At 39.3% G+C, this 17,118-nt stretch overlaps 1 pseudogene; it reads right to left on the minus strand.

Annotated features, from left to right (window-relative positions):
- Positions 1-24: 24 nt before the first annotated feature.
- Positions 25-12,197, minus strand: LOC131989218 (prestalk protein-like; annotated as a pseudogene).
- Positions 12,198-17,118: the final 4,921 nt, after the last annotated feature.

Consider the following 17,118-nt stretch of genomic DNA (forward strand, 5'->3'; position numbering starts at 1 on the left):
GTTGGTGCAACAGTTGTAGGTGCATCAGTCGTTGGTGCAACTGTTGTTGGTGCAACTGTTGTAATTGCAACTGTTGTTAGGGCAGCAGTTGTTGGTGCAACAGTTGTAGGTGCTGCTGTTGTTGGTTCTGCTGTTGTAGGTGCCGCTGTAGTTGGTGCTACTGTCGTTGGAGCCACAGTTGTGGGTGCAGCTGTCGTTGGAACAACAGTTGTGGGTGCAGCTGTCGTTGGAACAACAGTTGTGGGTGCAGCTGTCGTTGGAGCAACAGTTGTGGTTGCAGCAGTTGTAGGTGCATCAGTCGTTGGTGCAACTGTTGTTGGTGCAACTGTTGTTGGTGCAACTGTTGTTGGTGGAACCGTCGTAATTGCAACTGTTGTTAGGGCAGCAGTTGTAGGTGCTGCTGTGGTTGGGGCAGCAGTTGTAGGTGCAGCAGTCGTAGGTGCTGCTGTTGTTGGGGAAACTGTTGTAGGTGCAACAGTTGTCGCGGCAACAGTTGTAGGCTCTGCTGTTGTAGTTTCTATTGTTGTAGGTTCAGCAGTTGTCGGTGCAACCGTTGTTGGTGCAACAGTTGTAGGTGCTGCTGTTGTTGGAGCAACAGTTGTGGGTGCAGCAGTTGTAGGTACAACAGTTGTAGGTGCATCAGTTGTTGGTGCAACCGTTGTAATTGCAACTGTTGTTAGGGCAGCAGTTGTTGGTGCAACAGTTGTAGGTGCTGCTGTTGTTGGTTCTGCTGTTGTAGGTGCCGCTGTAGTTGGTGCTACTGTCGTTGGAGCCACAGTTGTGGGTGCAGCTGTCGTTGGAGCAACAGTTGTGGGTGCAGCAGTTGTAAGTGCTGCTGTTGTTGGGGCAGCAGTTGTAGGTGCTGCTGTTGTTGGTTCTGCTGTTGTAGGTGCCACTGTAGTTGGTGCTACTGTCGTTGGAGCAACAGTTGTCGGTGCAGCTGTCGTTGGAGCAACAGTTGTGGGTGCAGCAGTTGTAGGTACAGCAGTGGTAGGTGCATCAGTTGTTGGTGTAACCGTTGTTGGTGCAACCGTTGTTGGTGCAACCGTTGTAATTGCAACTGTTGTTAGGGCAACAGTTGTTGGTGCAAAAGTTGTAGGTGCTGCTGTTGTGGGTGCTGCTGTTGTTGGGGCAGCAGTTGTAGGTGCAGCTGTCGTTGGTGCAACCGTTGTTGGGGCAAGCGTTGTTGGGGCGTCAGTCGTTGCAACTGTTGTAATTGCAACTGTTGTCAGGGCAGCAGTCGTAGGTGCTGCTGTTGTTGGGGAAACTGTTGTCGGTGCAACAGTTGTCGCGGCAGCAGTTGTAGGTGCTGCTGTTGTAGGTGCATCAGACGTTGGTTCAACTGTTGTTGGGGCAGCCGTTGTTGGTGCAACCGTCGTAATTGCAACCGTCGTAATTGCAACTGTTGTGTGGGCAGCAGTTGTAAGTGCTGCTGTTGTTGGGGCAGCAGTTGTAGGTGCTGCTGTTGTTGGTTCTGCTGTTGTAGGTGCCACTGTAGTTGGTGCTACTGTCGTTGGAGCAACAGTTGTGGGTGCAGCTGTCGTTGGAGCAACAGTTGTGGGTACAGCAGTTGTAGGTGCATCAGTCGTTGGTGCAACTGTTGTTGGTGCAACCGTTGTTGGTGCAACCGTTGTTGGTGCAACAGTTGTAGGTGCATCAGTCGTTGGTGCAACTGTTGTTGGTGCAACTGTTGTAATTGCAACTGTTGTTAGGGCAGCAGTTGTTGGTGCAACAGTTGTAGGTGCTGCTGTTGTTGGTTCTGCTGTTGTAGGTGCCGCTGTAGTTGGTGCTACTGTCGTTGGAGCCACAGTTGTGGGTGCAGCTGTCGTTGGAACAACAGTTGTGGGTGCAGCTGTCGTTGGAGCAACAGTTGTGGATGCAGCAGTTGTAGGTGCATCAGTCGTTGGTGCAACTGTTGTTGGTGCAACTGTTGTTGGTGGAACCGCCGTAATTGCAACTGTTGTTAGGGCAGCAGTTGTAGGTGCTGCTGTGGTTGGGGCAGCAGTTGTAGGTGCAGCAGTCGTAGGTGCTGCTGTTGTTGGGGAAACTGTTGTAGGTGCAACAGTTGTCGCGGCAACAGTTGTAGGCTCTGCTGTTGTAGTTTCTATTGTTGTAGGTTCAGCAGTTGTCGGTGCAACCGTTGTTGGTGCAACAGTTGTAGGTGCTGCTGTTGTTGGAGCAACAGTTGTGGGTGCAGCAGTTGTAGGTGCATCAGTTGTTGGTGCAACCGTTGTAATTGCAACTGTTGTTAGGGCAGCAGTTGTTGGTGCAACAGTTGTAGGTGCTGCTGTTGTCTGGGCAGCAGTTGTAGGTGCTGCTGTTGTTGGTTCTGCTGTCGTAGGTGCCACTGTAGTTGGTGCTACTGTCGTTGGAGCAACAGTTGTGGGTGCAGCTGTCGTTGGAGCAGCAGTTGTGGGTGCAGCAGTTGTAGGTACAGCAGTGGTAGGTGCTGCTGTTGTTGGGGAAACTGTTGTCGGTGCAACAGTTGTCGCGGCAGCAGTTGTAGGTGCTGCTGTTGTAGGTGCATCAGACGTTGGTTCAACTGTTGTTGGTGCAACCGTCGTAATTGCAGCAGTTGTTGGTGCAACAGTTGTCGGTGCATCAGTCGTTGGTGCAACTGTTGTAGGTGCTGCTGTTGTTGGTTCTGCTGTTGTAGGTGCCGCTGTAGTTGGTGCTACTGTCATTGGAGCCACAGTTGTGGGTGCAGCTGTCGTTGGAGTAACAGTTATGGGTGCAGCAGTTGTAGGTGCATCAGACGTTGGTTCAACTGTTGTTGGGGCAGCCGTTGTTGGTGCAACCGTCGTAATTGCAGCAGTTGTTGGTGCAACAGTTGTCGGTGCATCAGTCGTTGGTGCAACGGTTGTAGGTGCTGCTGTTGTTGGAGCAACAGTTGTGGGTGCAACAGTTGTAGGTACAACAGTTGTTGGTGCAACCGTTGTAGGTCCTGCTGTTGTGGGTGCTGCTGTTGTTGGGGCAGCAGTTGTAGGTGCAGCTGTCGTTGGTGCAGCAGTTGTTGGTGCAACAGTTGTCGGTGCATCAGTCGTTGGTGCAACTGTTGTAGGTGCTGCTGTTGTTGGTTCTGCTGTTGTAGGTGCCGCTGTAGTTGGTGCTACTGTCGTTGGAGCCACAGTTGTGGATGCAGCTGTCGTTGGAGTAACAGTTGTGGGTGCAGCAGTTGTAGGTGCATCAGTCGTTGGTGCATCAGTCGTTGGTGCAACTGTTGTTGTTGCAACGGTTGTAGGTGCTGCTGTTGTTGGAGCAACAGTTGTGGGTGCAACAGTTGTAGGTACAACAGTTGTTGGTGCAACCGTTGTAGGTCCTGCTGTTGTAGGTGCTGCTGTTGTAGGTGCAGCTGTCGTTGGTGCAGCAGTTGTTGGTGCATCAGTTGTTGGCGCAACCGTTGTTGGTGCAACAGTTGTAGGTGCATCAGTCGTTGGTGCAACTGTTGTAATTGCAACTGTTGTTAGGGCAGCAGTTGTTGGTGCAACAGTTGTAGGTGCTGCTGTTGTTGGTTCTGCTGTTGTAGGTGCCACTGTAGTTGGTGCTACTGTCGTTGGAGCCACAGTTGTGGGTGCAGCTGCCGTTGGAGCAACAGTTGTGGGTGCAGCTGTCGTTGGAGCAACAGTTGTGGTTGCAGCAGTTGTAGGTGCATCAGTCGTTGGTGCAACTGTTGTTGGTGCAACTGTTGTTGGTGCAACTGTTGTTGGTGCAACTGTTGTTGGTGGAACCGTCGTAATTGCAACTGTTGTTAGGGCAGCAGTTGTAGGTGCTGCTGTGGTTGGGGCAGCAGTTGTAGGTGCAGCAGTCGTAGGTGCTGCTGTTGTTGGGGAAACTGTTGTAGGTGCAACAGTTGTAGGTGCATCAGTGGTTGGTGCAACTGTTGTAATTTCAACTGTTGTTAGGGCAGTAGTTGTAGGTGCTGCTGTTGTTGGGGTAGCAGTTGTAGGTGCTGCTGTTGTAGGTGCAGCAGTTGTAGCAGCATCTGTCGTTGGTGCAGCAGTTGTTGGTGCAACCGTTGTTGGTGCAACAGTTGTAGGTGCATCAGTGGTTGGTGCAACTGTTGTAATTTCAACTGTTGTTAGGGCAGTAGTTGTAGGTGCTGCTGTTGTTGGGGTAGCAGTTGTAGGTGCTGCTGTTGTAGGTGCAGCAGTTGTAGGAGCATCTGTCGTTGGTGCAACCGTTGTTGGGGCAAGCGTTGTTGGGGTAGCAGTTGTAGGTGCTGCTGTTGTAGGTGCAGCAGTTGTAGGAGCATCTGTCGTTGGTGCAACCGTTGTTGGGGCAAGCGTTGTTGGGGCATCAGTCGTTGCAACTGTTGTAATTGCAACTGTTGTCAGGGCAGCAGTCGTAGGTGCTGCTGTTGTTGGGGAAACTGTTGTCGGTGCAACAGTTGTCGCGGCAGCAGTTGTAGGTGCTGCTGTTGTAGGTGCATCAGACGTTGGTTCAACTGTTGTTGGGGCAGCCGTTGTTGGTGCAACCGTCGTAATTGCAACTGTTGTTGGGGCAGCAGTTGTAAGTGCTGCTGTTGTTGGGGCAGCAGTTGTAGGTGCTGCTGTTGTTGGTTCTGCTGTTGTAGGTGCCACTGTAGTTGGTGCTACTGTCGTTGGAGCAACAGTTGTGGGTGCAGCTGTCGTTGGAGCAACAGTTGTGGGTACAGCAGTTGTAGGTGCATCAGTCGTTGGTGCAACTGTTGTTGGTGCAACTGTTGTTGGTGCAACCGTTGTTGGTGCAACCGTTGTTGGTGCAACAGTTGTAGGTGCATCAGTCGTTGGTGCAACTGTTGTTGGTGCAACTGTTGTTGGTGCAACTGTTGTAATTGTAACTGTTGTTAGGGCAGCAGTTGTTGGTGCAACAGTTGTAGGTGCTGCTGTTGTTGGTTCTGCTGTTGTAGGTGCCGCTGTAGTTGGTGCTACTGTCGTTGGAGCCACAGTTGTGGGTGCAGCTGTCGTTGGAGCAACAGTTGTGGGTGCAGCAGTTGTTGGTGAAACCGTTGTAATTGCAACTGTTGTTTGGGCAGCAATTGTAGGTGTTGGTGTTATATAGGATATTGGATTAGTTGTCAGCAAGACTTCTTTCTCAACTCAATCACATTCAAAGGCAATCTTTTTAACATTACTCAGCTTACCTGTTAGCAACAGGAATATTGAAATAATCCGGCCAACACCCATCTTGTTTTTCTCTGTAATATCCAATAAGACAGGGATTTAATTTCAGGCAGCCTTTTGATCATGCTTATACTACAGTTACTATTTAATGAAATTTAAATTTTCTAAGTAATGCACAATATGTATTTAACAAATACCAATGTGACGTGCAACTGGAATTTTTTATCTGAGCATACACACCTATACATATCAGAAGGGTGAAAAGGTTGCCAATACAGCTCAGAACAGGATAATAGTAAATTAATCAAATGAACATTATTGTTATTGTTTATGTTCTTCAGTAATTGTGTCTTTAGCTAGCAATGGTCCATACTCAACATAAATGTAATACCAGGTTCATGTAGATATATATATATATATATATATATATATATATATATATATATATATATATGTTTTGGGCTTTTTTTATTGAATAAGGCAACTTAATAATTAATTTGTATTGACATTGAGATTCTATCTGCCTTTTTAGTCCCGTGTTTAGTACAATTTTGTGATGCAGATTTTCAGGATTGCTTTTATTTTCACTATGTTATGTGGAATGTCTTGTGGCTTTTTTGTGTTCTTTGATTTTATTTATTTCCAACATGGCTCAAAAGACAATCAATCGATCAATCGATCAGTCAATCGAAATTGTCTCAGTCTTAAGGATTTACCATGGGTTTTAAAAATCTAAATATTTTAAGTGATGTACAATAAAGAAAATATTTAAAGCTATGTTAAGTAAAAAAAATGAACAACTTACATCAATGAAAAACATTACAAAAGCACAACAACAGGTCTCACCTGATACTAACAAATATGATTGCCAGAGAAGACTAAAATGCTTCTGAGTTGCTGCCAATTCATGTCTCAAGTAAAAGGTAAGATATTAATTAATTAATTAGCGAGGGTGGTTACCACACAGCCTGTGAAAGCTGCTCAACACATTTTTCCTGCTATGTATTGTACTGCAGTGTAGATACCCTGATGACATTAAAGTCTGTCGAATCTAGTATTTTTAGCCTTTAAATAACCACAGCTGTTCATATTTATGTAGCCAGCCAGAGCCTCAGATCAACTTCACATGGCTGTCAGTTTGCAAAGAAACTCTAGTTTTCTAATAAAGAAATCAAATGCAGTCTGCAATGAACACTGAAGATAATTCTCAAAGAAATGGCGCAGCATCAAGATGATTCAAATTAATGACAAGTGCCCCTACAGATTACTGTTTGATACATGTTCACTGCCTGTGTATCCTCCTATGGTGAGAGATCTTAGGAAAGAGAGCAGAGAGGGAAGTGATGCAGGGCGAGAGCTAAAATATCAAGTCCTTGCACTTTTTGTTTTTACTTTTCCAGAAAAAAATATATAGCACAGCTCATACCACTTGAATTATAACGTGCAAAATATTCTGCCTCAGACAGTTTTCTATTAAAACTAGATTGAAAACTTCTGTGAACAGGCTGAATTGTATTATATTAATAGAACCTTTAATGTTATGCAAGTGTCCACGCCCATAATGCCCTTTATATTGGTATGAAATAAAGGCTAATGACGTGAGTCATTGGTGATAATTAACATAATTTACGATACTGAATTGCAGTTGTCTGTCAGTTTGTTGACTCAATATCATGCCATTCTCCCTCCCTTTGTCTTGGTGAATTCCATTTGTGTGAATTTAGAAAGGACTTACACCAGTGTGACACTGAGTTAGGACAAACAAATAAATATAGATTTCTATTGTAGTATGTATGATGAGACACCAGTTGGGAGTGTACAGCCTAAAATAAATTGTTATTTTATCACTTTTTTTAAGTACTAACCAGCAATATGTAAAATTAATTTGTAATGTTAAAATAATTAAATCAACATGACCTGGACCTGGATACATAGAATAATATGGGGGAATGTATTTAACAATGTATGATTATAAATAACTTTCAGTTTGCTGTAGCTTTTGCTTTAAATGACAATTTATTGGACCTTAGCAAGCAGTAGCAACAGTGTTTGATTAAGCTAAGCTTTTAGTTTAGAAATGTTTATCTCCTGACAGAATCACATGTAGAAGGAAAAAATGTATTCTCCCAAATGAAAAGATATAAGATGAAAGGTTTTAAATTACCCTTTTCTGTCTATTTTCAATGTCTCAAACTTGTTTCGTGTCTTTTAATTAAGCCCAATACTCATCTGTGATATAACAAACCTTTCACCTCATCACAGTTTTATAAAGGCCTTTTACACTGGAATAGAATAAAGGTTAATGGCACGACTCATAGGTGATAATGTCTTTAGGAATGTTGTCACACCTTAGTGATGAACAAAGTTAAATCCAAGGACACACAATTCCATCTGTCAATTTGTCAGTTTCTTGGCTCAGCATCATTGCATACTCCCTTCTTTGTCCTAGTGCGTTCCTCCTTTGTAAATGTTGAAAGAAGTTTGACCCGTATGACAGTAGGGTATGACAAAAAAAACAAAACATAGATAAATATAGATTTCTAGTGAAGTGGTAAAGGAGTGGCACTAAGAGCAACTAAAAAAACGGAATTGCATGTTTAACAAATATTGCCTATAAAATTTAGAGTTATCGGAGTAAATATTTAAAAAGATGATACTATACAGTAAGCTACAAAGCAAGATGTGTTATCCGGATACATCAGAATGAATCCTCTTACATTTTATCTCCTCATATTCTTATACATAAATGTCAATCATCGTTATGTTTGAATATAAAATCACTATGTTTTATACATGTTCTATAGCTACTTTTTCTTCTGAACATAGTCAGTTGAAAATACAGGATTCTTTTTTTTTTTTAAACAATTGAGCTATATTTTTGTATTTGTGACTGATGGACTGCAGCTGCTTGTGCAGAGTCTCTGCAGGGTTAATCATGTTAAATATAGGACTTTTTGAAACTTTTTTCATACCACACAAAATGTGCTTTAGTACCTGTTTCTTATTGTACTGGCCAAAAAATGGAAGTAAAACCAGTTGACTGATAACAAAAAAATTTAGACTGTATCTCAGTTTTTTATACTTCCCAGCAGTATGCAAATAGACGGATTGACCAATGTAAAATTAGGAATGTAATCAATTTTTGTAGCTTTATTTTTAATTGAGTTTCCCATTACAAGCCAGTCAACTAAAGAGCTACTGTATCTGGTCTGATGTTCTTATGACTGAAAGTCCATAGAAAGTCCACATCGCAACAAGTTTAACACATCAACATATTGACATATTAATTAATACAATTAAAAATGTACTTACCCCAAATTCAAATCAATATAAGATGAAAAGGTATAACCCCCCCTTCTGCCAACTTTTTTTTGTTTCAAACTCGTATTTTACTTATTCCAGTTCAAACCTTTCACCTGATGTGCCAGTCCACATTAACCAAAGCCTTTATATTGGAATGAAAAAAAGGCTTGTGACGTATAACAATGGTCATCAATTCGGCAGAAATGTTGTTACGCCTTAGCAGTTAACAAAACAATATCTCAGGATAGAGGCTGTCAGATGTCAAATTGTCAGTTTCTTGGCTCAGCATTAAGGCATACTCCCTTCTTTTGTCCTGGTGCGTTCCACCTATGTGAATGTTCAAAGAAGTTCTTCCAGTGTGACAATAAGTAAGGACAAACAAATAAGGGTTGAATTTTTTCTCGTTATGTAGTAAGGGAGCAAGAAGATAAACAAAACAAAAGAAAAACATCAAAAGGAAAGCATCTCAGCTTAAATTTAATGTTGCTCTGAACAAATGTCAATTTCAGTATGACATCAGTATGTTTCCAATATGAAATAACTATAATTTGAATGGTGAATATCTACCTTTATTTTACTTCCAACTTCAAAGTCAGTGGGAAATATATATATAAAACTAGTCGTGCTTATACACGGTTTACCACGTTATAAGCTTTTTTGAGACCTTTTTAACACAAAACCCAGGTATTCAAATACCCTTTTTAATGGTTTTGTTGGAGAAAATAATAATTTGATGTACTCTGTAAATACTAAAATATGCATTTCTGTACCTTGAGTTAAGTTGGCCACATCAACAGTGTTTGCATTACTGTTGGAAAACATGTTTACATGCCTGGAGCAATACAGATGTACACATATGCATTGGCTAACCAAACATGGTTAGAATGGAAGAACAAAGTGCTTTCTCCGCAAGTAACATTGACATGGGATCAGACTGTGGTCTCAATAAATTGTATATGAGCTTCGCCTAATGCAAGGAACTTGGGAGGAACCTGCTGGGGCAAGAGGGGGCCGAGCCCCCTTAAATAAATGTCTTGCCCCCTCAAATCAAAATTTTAGAATTTGAGAAAGCACATTTTAATATCCTCAGAAAATGAATATACATCACAATTTGAAAAATGATCTGCAGTAGAGGAAAAATCCCCCAAAAAAGGGACACACGATACACAAATGTTAGTTGAAAACTGGATGAAGGATGTTTTATTTTATTTTATTCATTTATTTTATTTTTATTTTTCAGTCAGTTTTTGTGCTGGCAGACTAGTTACAATCTTTATCATTTTCAATATATTATTTTGTATTAAAAACACTTCAAGACGAGCAAGTTTTAAATACTTTTCATTTTTCACGAAGGAATCATTCCTTTTATTCTTCCACAGGTTTCACTGGGCTAGCTAGGAAGTTTGATTGCAAACCAGTAAATTTTTTCATTTTATGTTATCAATGTTGTTCATCATGACCTAGTCCTGGCTTAGCAGCAGCATACAATGTTTCACTTCCTCACCTTTACTTTATAAGTGTGTAACATCTCCTGAAAGCTCACAATTAGATAGAAAAAAGAAGAATAACATAAATGCCTGCAAGAGCCACTATTTAACAGTTCATAAATTACATTTAAAAGGTTCTTTTCCTTCAAAAGCAAATTTTTGAAAAATATATTTTTTATTACTCTATTTATTTTGCGACCTACAAATATAACCAAGTGTTTTTGAACATATGTTTCAAAAGTGAGTTGAGAGATGTATTTTTTTTACCCCACAGCTTATATAAGAAGCCAGTAATTTGTTTTGACATACTGCACACAGGCAGTGGAGCAGGTTAAAGCTGAACAACATCAGTTTTGTCTGGTTTATAAAGAGTTTTATTTATCAAATAAAGTACTCAAATAATGTTTCTGTTCAGTTTAGATTTTTTTTATTTCAAAGTTATTGCACAACAACCGCAGCATAGTTGATTCAAAGTTATTTTTAAGATGCATATCTTTTAGTTTCAATGACGCCTTTGGGTACGTAGTCCAACCCTGTTTTGTTTTTGTATTGCATCGCCCAGGAAATACCTGTTAATACTTGGGCAATGCTTTGTTGTATGTGTCATATAATAAATACCAATTCGATTTTTCAATTTTGCACAATAACAATTCTGCTCAACAGAAGAAATAAAACCTTAAAACTTTTACATAATGTAGGTTTAAGGTAATAATCAAATTAATCATGTAAATATAACCACAGCACTGATGTGACTCAACAACATGACCTTGAAGTTCATTTTATAGACAGGATATACCTGAGGGATTTGGTATTTTCAGTTGCAAGTATAATCTCAATATAACATGTAATGCAAAATACTTTATAATTATATTATTTAAATATTAATTGAGCTCAAATCTGTCAGCCCTGTGGAAATGTTTGTCTACCACAGAGATTTATGAGGACAATCAAACATGGGAAATGGAAATACATTGCATGTAGGAACAGGATTGTAAAAAGATTAAATTTGTAACACTTTGGTATTTGGCGCAGCTGTGGCTCAGGAGGTAGGGTTTATCAACCTTTTCTTGTGCAAAACACACATTTGTTAAATCTCTGTTTCTGAACCACAAATACATTGAATCTCATCTTCTCTAAGTCCCTCCAACCTGGACTAAGGACATGCCTGTACACTGGGCTGTAGTTTTAAATAATTAATAAACATTTTGAATTCAAACAAGAACAAATTGGTTATATTTATACATGATAAAGGTTAGGTAAAAGATCAGGGTGGGGTTAGAAAAAACAACCTCCATATAAAACTACTGGATGCAGTTTGATTAAAGATTTTAAATAAATAATTCTGGACGCAATTATGGAAGTTGCATAGAGAATGACATTAGAATGTGATGTGAAAATAATTTACAAATGATCTTGAAACCTAAAAAAGGTATCTTAAAATTGTTTTAATGCTTGATGAAAGTATCAAACCACCTTGGGCTCCTATCTCTACTCTGTGACGCTATGCTTGTTATAATGTGTCATCAGCCCGGTGCTAAAGCTAATGATTGCCAAAAACATTTTCTATCAACGTATCTGTGGTTTGCAGAAGCGTACATTGCTAACATTTCTTTCTGGCAGCTGGGCTGAGGTTGGCAGTGAGGTCCTGGGCTCCTCCTGTTGAAGAGTCTGTCTGTCTCTCCTGTTTTTGTCTTTTTATACTTGAGTAAATAGGCAAAATGTATTCATAAGCACTTTTCACAGACAAAACTTTTTAGTGTCTGTGCTGCCCTTTTCCTTTTGTCAGTTCGTCTTCATTGTTTTTCGCTGCTTAATGGGTTTTTGTAGCCGGTCATATGCCAGTTGTATCTGCCTGCCTTTGTGGATTTGCATCTTTTTGCTTCATTAAAATATCTTCATTAAATCTGCCCATCTTTGGAAATCTGCATATGGGGCCTTTCTGTCTGTGCTGCTTCCTTGGGTCACAATTACAAGTTTAAGAAGTGAAAATTGAACCCATCATCAGACTGTTAGAGTGAAGGCAGAGCATCCGTAGGTTAGGTGTTTCAGCTTTAAAAGCTTCATCACCATGGGTCTTCAGGCCGGTGCCTGGGACCGCTTCATACAGTCACCTGTTGGAGTACTTTAATAAAAGTAAAAGGAATTAAAAGAATAAAAAGCTGGGACTGAACGCCAAGGAGAATAAATAGGTTTTTTATTAATGTTTAATAATTTAATAAGTGCTCAACAGACTATGCAGCTCTGACCTGGAGAGGTAGGCTGTTCCACAGAGCCTCTTTGCAAACCTGTTGGACTTGTTGGACATGCATGAACACCGGCTTGTTCCTAATTTGTGACATATCATGATTCCTCCGGTGTCCCCTCCAGTTCTAGACCAGTTTTACTGTGGGGCCAAGGAGGGGCCAATGTTTAATCAGAGGCCACATTAGCACATTAAAAAATGGCAAAGATGATATTTAAGCATTCAAAATCTGTATTTTAGCTTATTTAAACATCTCATTTAAGTATATTTGGAAGATACAAATACATAGATTTAAATAATGAGACTCACCAACAATAAAAAAAATGTTTTGTATGACAATGACATTTCTCATTTTTGTGCACAATCACTTTTTTTATTTTGAAAGTGCAGTACAGTCAGAATGATCTTTATATATATATATATATATATATATATATATATATACACACACACACATACACAATATTTTATTGCACAATTAAACTATTTTCTACGCAGTTGGTAGCGCTCTCGCCTCACAGCTAGAAGGTCCTGGTTTCGATTCCCGTTGGAGGCGTGTCTCCGGTGTCCGCAGAGCTGGTCGGTGTCGGCAAAAGGGCCTTTCTGTGTGGAGTTTGCATGTTCTCCCTGTGTCCCCTGAGGATCCCCTTACAGGGACCTCTCACAAAAACATGCATTGATCCTGGTCGCTAAAAGCCTTTTTTTTGTCAAGAATCCCATCCTCCGAATGCTCTAGGTGTCTAGTTTGTGCTTGTAAAGTTTCATGATCTGATTTGACTCGATCTTCAGCTTCTTTGAGCTTTCAGCAGCAGCCTCACACTGCTATCACAAGTGACTGAGTCTCTGCATGCTGCCTTTTAAGTAGCAGTGCCACAGGTGGGTCGAATTATTCTGTAAATGAGAAGGAATTCAATGACAATATTGCTTGAGCACAGAATTCTGTCATTTTTATAAATTTTGACGAGGTGATTCTCACTGTTGCTTACATATGCCATCCACAGAAATGGGTGGTGTCAATACTGAATGATTTGATATTTTAAGCTGAACCAGCCAAAACATCTGCAGTCTGTGTGCCATTAGCTACAGATCCATGGTGTTTGATCCAATGCTGCAATCACAGAAAAATACTAAATACTCATATAACTTGAATTAATGAACAACCATTATAGTCTCTAGTATACTCTGTTTCTGCTTCCTCCTACTGTGGGTTTGGCTCTTCATTCAGTTTAATGATACTGGGTTTAAATATTACCACTGGTAAATATAGAAGAAAATCTATATATGTAGCACCATGTAAAATTGAGAAGCTTGACCTTACATTAGTCCAAGGTTGAGTTATATGGGCACCCTACTGGTCTGTCTTTTTTGTCTGTGTTTTATTTTACATCCACTATTAATGTTACTAAATATGACAGGTTTTACGTTCAGTTCCTGGGTCAAAGACGAATAAGGATTTAAAATGTGAAAATATATGACAGTGTCTAAAAATGCCTATTTAAGCTCTTTCTATGTTTATCAGACTGTTCTGTATACAACTCAACAACAGAGAATAACTTTAAGAATGAAATTTGCATATTTTTTGTGGATTGTATGCAAAATGTATGAAAAATGTCCTTCCTGGGTAACGGGAATGGATTTTAAAATAATTCAAATTTCTACCATTGTTAGCTTATAAAAGTTAATAGATATAAATGTTTAGAGTTCAACAAACAATTACTGCTCAGAAAAACATAGTTTTATCAAAAATGTTTGCGATATATTTGGTTAGTTATACTGGAATGGGCTTATTAGGTGCTCTTGACCATACAATCTTTCATGCCAAAAAGAGAAAAAAACTGGAAAATGTATTAGAATACTTTACAGTAAAGGCAAAAATATTTGTCATTGTATCCTCAACTCAAGAAAACCTGATTGTGTAAGATAATATTACATTTTAGGTTAAATTAGTTCACTGCATCACTGTTACCCGGAATGACATGTTGTTATCCTGGAATGACGTACTGCAAGATTTCAAAGTTTTTCACTACTCATGAACATATCTTTTCAACAGTCATACATAGTCCAAAGGGAGAGACACTGAGAACTGTTAAATATTTGAAAAATAATTTTTCAATCTTAATTTCAAAAACAGAACTGACCGTTTAACAGAAGACAAGTCATGTCGAGAAAGAAAGAAAGAAGGAAAGAGAAAGAAAGAAAGAAAGAAAGAAAGAAAGAAAGAAAGAAAGAGATGGGGTCAATTTGACCCTTGAGGACGGTATGAGGGTTAAATGTAGGCATTTCATAAATTCATTTTGCCGGCATTTCATAAATTGTGTGCGGGGGGTTAACGACTCTGCCTTTTGAATCATCACAAATGCTCCAAACAAATCTTCATAACTCAAAACTGAGGATCTCACTATGTAAACTCATACATTTTCAGAAAGAGTAGGACCTGATGTATGTAGGGATGTACTGTATAAAGTGTTCATGTAGTATGAAATATGTGGACATGTTCATAGTTCAAACTTGGAAGAAGAAGGAAATCTTAACTGTTTCTATCATGAATTGAAGAAAAAATACAACCAAACATCATAAAATATCAGACACACATAAGTCTATTATAGATATAACATTACAATATCAACTTGATGCTTAAAAACTGACAAAATACGAAATAAAATACTATATTCATCAACATGTCCATTGTGGATAACAGAGGACATGTCCTGGGTAACAGAAGATCTTCGTTATCCAGGGAGGACATATTGTTATCCAGGGAGGACAAATAAGCTCTTTTCCCGCCAAAACTTGGCCAAACAATGGCCTAGCTAACTAAAACATAATGTAGTCTTCATCACATCAATGATAGATTTCACATGGAAAAGACATTTTTTACATAGTAAAACCAGCATATGTTTTATAAGCGTTATCCAGAAAGACACACAATTTTAGGACATCATACACCAGTGACCAAAAAGGTCCAAATATCAGCATTTAAAGAGAGACTTATTGACCTTTCAAGAAGTTGTCTGGGTCCATCAGAGTCTTCTTGATTATGCTGTAGCTGGTCAAATGACTACAGAAATGCTTTATGGGTAATGGTGGAATTTCAATGTCTGTTACCCAGTGAGGACATTAGGGAAATCCAAAAATGCGGACAAAAGTAAACAACACCACAATTATGCCCAAGTAGATTATGTATACATTTCTTAATTTTTTTGACATTCTGTCAAATTTTTATAGTTAGATTTAAGCCCGGACGTTACTCAGGAAGGACATTTTGGTACTTTTGAGCACCATAGCTCCTTAAATGTTTATTTCTTACAATAGGTAATGATATAAATAAGTAAAGAGGAGTGGGTTGGAGAACATAATGTAGTGTTTTAAAATGTTTATTTATTTATTACATAATAAATATGCTTCGGACCCTGAAATTGAGACGTCTCGTCTTTGACCCTCCTGCAGAAGTTTCTTCACTTCAGGACTGTTGCATGTTTCTCTTTTATGTTTGCGGTCAGGTGCTTTACCCTCTTCAGACTTTTGTTTGGCCATTCTTGAATTAATTCCCTCAACTGTTCTTTAAAATGTGTGTGTGACACACTGTAACCTTTGCTAATTTGTTTCGAATGGCACACCCTTTCAACTTACGAGGAGGTGCAATTCATCATTATAATAAATCAGGTACAACCAACTTTGCAGCTTGAGAGCATGTCATGAATCTGATGTAGACTTTTCTTAAAACCCTTTATTCAAACAAATTTAAGACACAATATATTGGTTTAATATTGATGAATTAAGCCCATCATTCTTACTGTGGTCACCTGAAATATTTTTGCAACATTAGAATCTCACAGCCAAAATAAGTTATGCACCACTCCCTGTTCTCTCTTTCTGAACAAACCTGAAACACTGACATGGCAAAGGCTGAGAGCAGCTCATTGTGAGATGCTATTTTGAATTTAATTATAGACAATCCCATGATTGCCGTGAGTCAGCAGATTGAAGTTCAGATTGAAGTTTTAAACAACGCAATCCAATACAATGAAGTCTAGTTTTATGGTAATATCTGGTGGCACATCAGGAAAGCATAACATGATGGCAGATGTGCGGTCCTGAATGCCATAAGAGAAGCCTACTTGAGGCTCTAGTATGTATACTTTTTTGTAATCCTTATGAGGGGAAGATTGGAAATTTGCTAGCTTTGTCACAGTGGCAGCTATTTCATAACACAGAGAGGCACAGCACAGAGAGAAGTTTCTAAATAGGTGAATCAACCACTCCCAAGATAGGTGAGATCACACACACACAGGAAAGTTCCATCTAAGCGAGCCTTAGTTCATTAAAATTAACCACAAGCCAAGTTAGCATAGAAGTGTAACAGCAAATAAATACCACAGTGGTAGAGAAAACAATCTGGCGAGGAGTGGTTGGAGAGCCGGAGTAGATATACTGCATGTGGATTAACTAATGAGAAGCAGGTGTGCTTGTTGAGAGACTATAGAAAATGACATTAGTTATGTTATTGCCATAAAGGTAACTGGTGTTTTTTTCTTTCACTTTATTCGGAAATGTTAGTGGATGCAAAGAAACATGGGTAAATGTGGGAACAAGGAAAATAAGTAAAAAACAAATGGATTTAATCAACAATGATTCATTGTAGCAAATAAATGATTCATTGTAGCAAATAAAAGCAACTACTATGTAATACTGCATTTAGACAACAAAAGTGTCCAAGTCTTTGTTTTAAAATAGATTCAGCAGTTCTTACAATAGTTTTGGATTGAGAAAAATGGCATTTTTAATTCATATTTTGTACTCACTTGTTGCATGTTCTCAATCAATCAATCAATCAATCAATCAATCAATCAATCAATCAATCAATCAATCAATCAATCAATCAATCAATCAATCAATCAATCAATTTAGGCATGTTGAGTTTCACACAAATAACCTGTTGCATGAATTCTAGTTGTGGACATATTTTAAAAGGTAAAGATCACCC

The sequence above is a fragment of the Centropristis striata genome, chromosome 17 (genome assembly GCF_030273125.1).
Source record: "Centropristis striata isolate RG_2023a ecotype Rhode Island chromosome 17, C.striata_1.0, whole genome shotgun sequence".
Lineage (NCBI taxonomy): Eukaryota > Metazoa > Chordata > Actinopteri > Perciformes > Serranidae > Centropristis > Centropristis striata.